Raw genomic sequence first — 5,000 nt, 5'->3', positions numbered from 1 at the left:
GGGGGGGGGGGGGCAAGAGGGTATCTGCTCATGATTGTATAGGTGCCTGAAACGGTTAGCAAAAGTAGGGGATGTGCTATCAAATCATGCTCACTCACAAGTGATGCCTGAAATTTATATAAGAGAAAACCTTTTGCCTTTTACTTGTTTCAGTCAATGGACTGTGGCCATGCCGGAGCATCACCTTCAGGGGTTTAGTTGAACAAATTGACCCCAGTACATATTCTATCAGTTTCTTTTACCGAATTGATAACTCATAGGGATGTAAACAAACCGACACCAGTTGTCAAGTGGTTAGGGAGACAAACGCAATCACAAAGACACACACACAAGGTAGGCTTCTGCACAGTTTCTCATTTCTTTATTGTCCACAAGGGGCTAAACAGAGGGGACAAACAAGGACAGACAAAGGGATTAAGTCGATTACATCGACCCAGTGTGTAACTGGTACTTAATTTATTGACCCCGAAAGGATGAAAGGCAAAGTTGACCTCAGCGGAATTTGAACTCAGAACATAACGGCAGACAAAATACCGCTAAGCATTTCACCCGGCGTGCTAACGTTTCTGCCAGCTCACTGCCTTTCTGCACAGTTTCTGTCTACCAAATTTACTCACAACGCATTAGTTGTCTCAGGGCCATACTAGAAGACACTTACCTAAAGTGTCACACAGTGGGATTGAACCAGAAAGCACATGGTTGCAAAGCAAGCTTCTTAACCACACAGCCATGCCTGCACCTGGTTACAATTCTTGCACAAGTCTTTAGTTTGGTTTCGTTACTCAAATTCTTGTCATCAAAGAATCAGGTTTTATCTTGGTAAAAATTGATCTCCAGTTGGGGGGAATCATGTATTAAATATCTTTATCAATAATAGTCCAGAAAATAAGCTTCCATGTTTTAGGTCACGTTGATGCAATTCACCCTACAACGTATGACCTTGGTGCAGCTGATAGGTCATGAAGCTTTGACATACGTCTCAGTGAATGCAGCTGTTTGCAGCTTTTGCAAATGGAGAACTTGACAAATGAGTTTATATATTTGTCATCTTTTTGCTTGTTACAGTCCTTGGACTGTGGCCATGCTGGGGCACCACTTCGGAGTGTTTATTCAAACAAGTTAACCCCTATACTTATTTTTTTTTTTTTTAGAGTCTGGTACTTATTCTATCAGTCTATTTTGCTGAACTGCTGAGTTACAGGGACATAAACATAGCAAAATTGGTTGCCAAGAAGAGGAGTGGGTACGATACAAAAAAAAAAGGACTCACTCATACACACACAAGGCTTCCACACAGTTTACATTTATGAAATTTGCTCAGTGTTTTGGTCAACCTGGGAATATAATGGAAGACATCAGCCCAAGGTGCTGCACAGTGGGACTGAACCTGAAACCACATGGATGCAACACGAGTTTCATAACCACACAGACATGCCCGCATCTAGTGCAGCCATATTCCAGATGGCAGTACTTCTTTGATGAAAATATAGATAGACAGTTATTAACAAAGTTGGACAAAGTAGGTAATAATAGAGCCTCTGGAGAATCACTTGACTTGCTGGAAATTGCAGCCAACTCTCCACCAAATTACACTTCCAGTCTTGACACATCAGATAATATAGTGTTGCCTATTTCTAAAACGATGGGGTGGTCAGGACTAGAATACCCTTTACCAAATGTTACCAGACCAGTGTTGACTTTATGCTAAGCAATAACAACCGTGTTTGGAAATTCATCAGTTGCTAATTTATAACAAATATCTGAAACTGTCATAACATCATAAAGAGAAGATAAGATAAAGTTCAGAACTTGACACCTATTGCAGTCTTTCAAAATCAAAACATCGTCATTTAACGTCCATTTACCATGCTAGTATGGATTGGACAGTTTGATAGGATCCAACAAGCTGCGGGACTACCTCAAGCTCCAGTGTCAGCTTCGGTATATTTTCCATGCTTGAATGCCCTTCCTAATGCCAACCACCTTAAAGTGTGTACTGGGTGCCTTTTTCTTGACACCAGCACTACTGAGGTTGCCAAAGAAAAGAATAGAAAATGGAAGAGTCCCGACTGAGTAGGGTGTGTACTTGAGGGAGCAGGAAGATGGCTTTATGCAAGGTGATGAGAGGCTAAAGTATGACTGAGGAAAGAGCACAGGTGTCTTGCTTTGGAGAAGATACATGGCTACCCTATATTATTTGCAGGTGAGTGAGAGTAGCTGGAAAGCAGAGATGATGGTGACAAGATGTCAGAGCAAAACGAGGTACAAGAAGGTGAGTTATAATAGAGAATATGGACAATGGATCAGGAGATGAAGAGAGGTTAGTCTTTAATTTAGATTTTTACAGCTCACATACATTGGAGGCTTATAAGCTGATGTATGCATTTTGATATAAGTTTTAGGTGCATAGAGTGTAAAGAAGAACATTTAATGTTGTAATTTAAGGAATCTTGTGATCTGTATTGAGCGTAAAATAGTTCCATAAAGTACATTTCAAACTGGACCCTTTTTCAGTTTTACTTCACAATACACTGACATTATCCACCCTTTCTTTTAAATATTATATATAACAAGTATATTAGATCCATGCATATATTTTAGCAACAGACTCCAGTAAAATTGTATGTTGAAAGCTCTGTTTTTTTTTTGGTTTGTTTGAAGAAAGAAGGATATGTGATATTGCATAAACAAAGAATGTAAGATTTTGGCACTGTATACACCAACAAGTTAGTTTGGCATAAAAACCATTGACTGTTCTTACTGCTCTTCCATACTCTGCTACTAAACCACGAAGATGAGTAAAGTTAAATGATTTGGCCCCGACATGCTATAAAACCAATGACAGTGTACCTACCAACTTATGACTACCATTAAGAGACTACCACAATTCAAATGACATTAACATTTCCTTCTAACATCACAGGTCATTACAGTTACCTTATATTGTTAATATCTTCAATCCATTGAAAAAATGCATCCACACATTAGGAAGGGCATCATGCTGTAGAAACCATGCCAAACAGACACTGAATCACAATGCAGTCCTTGGGCCTAATGCCCAACTCATGCTAGCATGGAATACAGACATTAAATAATGATGATTGTTATACCAATATATATTTCGTAGGTTGTTCCCATAAAAATACTAGTTAAACTGTAACTTTCCAATTAATTATCAATAAGACAGCCAAAATATAATCAAAAGTAGGCATTCTCGAAAACTGAATAACAACTTCAATATAATCAGAGTATTTATTTTTGGTGTGTGTTTAACAACAATCTTTCGTTTCCTTTTTTTCTCTTCAACTACTGACTCCATTCTGATAAATGAAACTCAGTTATCAATATTTTGTGTATACACTTTGCAATACTATCGACACTAAAGAGTGTCAACAATTTACTTTGGGGAAAAAAATGGTTAAACTCAAAATATTGGATTTTCACAAAAATAAGATAAAAATATTATTTCAACGCACGGTTTCACATCTGGAAACTTGCAAAACAAATTCATAAACATATATATCAATTCTATTCCATTTATTTTTAACTTTATCAATTTCTTAAATATCCATGTACGAATTTCCTTTTTAAGTAAGAGGTAATTAATTAGTAAAAAAAATTTTTTTGAGAGTCATTCAGAAGTGTATTAGTAACCAACTACATATATGATGTTTGGGAGAAAATTTGATGAGTGAGTGATGACTCATACCCACATAAGCACAAAGACAAGGAGAAACTGTATGGTGCCCTCGAAATTCTAGATAGTAAATAAGTTGAAACAGAAAACAACTTTGATTAGAAAGTTGAGAAATTTAAAGGAAATTTAAATACGATATAACTCGTATCAATTTATTATTGATACGAGTTATATCGAAGGAACGCCGTGAAATTAATTGATTTTTGAATAGTGGTCGCTGGCGTAGATTAACCCTATTAAAAAGGTTAAAACCAAATATTTACAGAGTAGAAAAATTTATAGTTCTGTCGCTAATTTGATTAAAGACGTGAAAAACTTTAAGTGATATTAAACATTCAACGGAATTGTTAGGTGAGTGGCGTTTATTTGACTTTGATGTTATTAAACAAAATAACCGGGGTGGAGGGAAAATAACCTGGTAACTAACATCATAGAACTTCTCAGCCTAAGAAAACCGACAGAGAAGACATCAAAAACTTTTTCTCGATCGTTGTTGAATAACCCCAAGACAATCTCAATCCAAGTGATATATGATCAGGCATTCCAGATGAGACCATCCCAGCATTGCTGTTCAGATAGTGTATCCTAGGACACATTCTCCAATATATTCCTTTACTTTCCTGTTATCATTTGACACCATAAAAATAAACAGGTCTATATAGAGGCCTCTATTTTCTATTTCAAAGCTTTTCCTCCCACTTCTAGCTTGGTGAATCGGTGTCAATTATCTGCTTCAAAGATCTTTTATTCTAAAAGTGATAATGTATGTGAGAAACGATCTTGCTGCCTTAATATGAATCTGGTTTTACTTGCTGCACACACCAGGATACATTGTTTAAACTAACTTTGTTTTACGGTGATACCGGCTTTAACATGTACAGATAGAACTTTTATTAGCAATTATACAACTATTATATATATTAACAAAGAACTTTAATACATCCGAACTAAAATAAGTAGCATTTTTAACCTTGACGAATGATTTGTGAATGATGTGTGTGTGTGTGTGTGTGTGTGTGTGTACGCGCGAGTAAGAGAATGGAAGAGAGAGGCGTAAAAAGAAAAAGAGAGGGGTGCAGGCAAATAGGAAGACAGAGGGACAGAGAGGCGCACAGAAAGTGTATGTGTATGAGAGAGGGAGTGGGAGAGAGATGCGATGTATAATTTAGGAACTTTTTACGATATAGTTTTTGGGATTTCTTTTCCATTTACGTTAATAAAGATTCCAATTGTATGAAAATATAAATATAATACAGTATCTGGAATCTAAGATTCTCGAGAATGAAACAAAACAAAACAAAAC

General features: G+C 36.6%; 1 protein-coding gene across 9 annotated transcripts in view; it reads right to left on the bottom strand.

The window, feature by feature from the left end:
- The window catches only part of LOC106875482 (trafficking kinesin-binding protein 1), a 209,950-nt gene that overhangs the window by 154,890 nt on the left and 50,060 nt on the right, over positions 1-5,000 (bottom strand). The gene's annotated exons all lie outside the window — the stretch shown is intronic.

Source organism: Octopus bimaculoides, chromosome 8 (assembly GCF_001194135.2).
Source record: "Octopus bimaculoides isolate UCB-OBI-ISO-001 chromosome 8, ASM119413v2, whole genome shotgun sequence".
NCBI lineage: Eukaryota > Metazoa > Mollusca > Cephalopoda > Octopoda > Octopodidae > Octopus > Octopus bimaculoides.
Note: the sequence above shows the minus strand (reverse complement) of the source record. Positions and strands in the feature narration are given on the sequence as shown.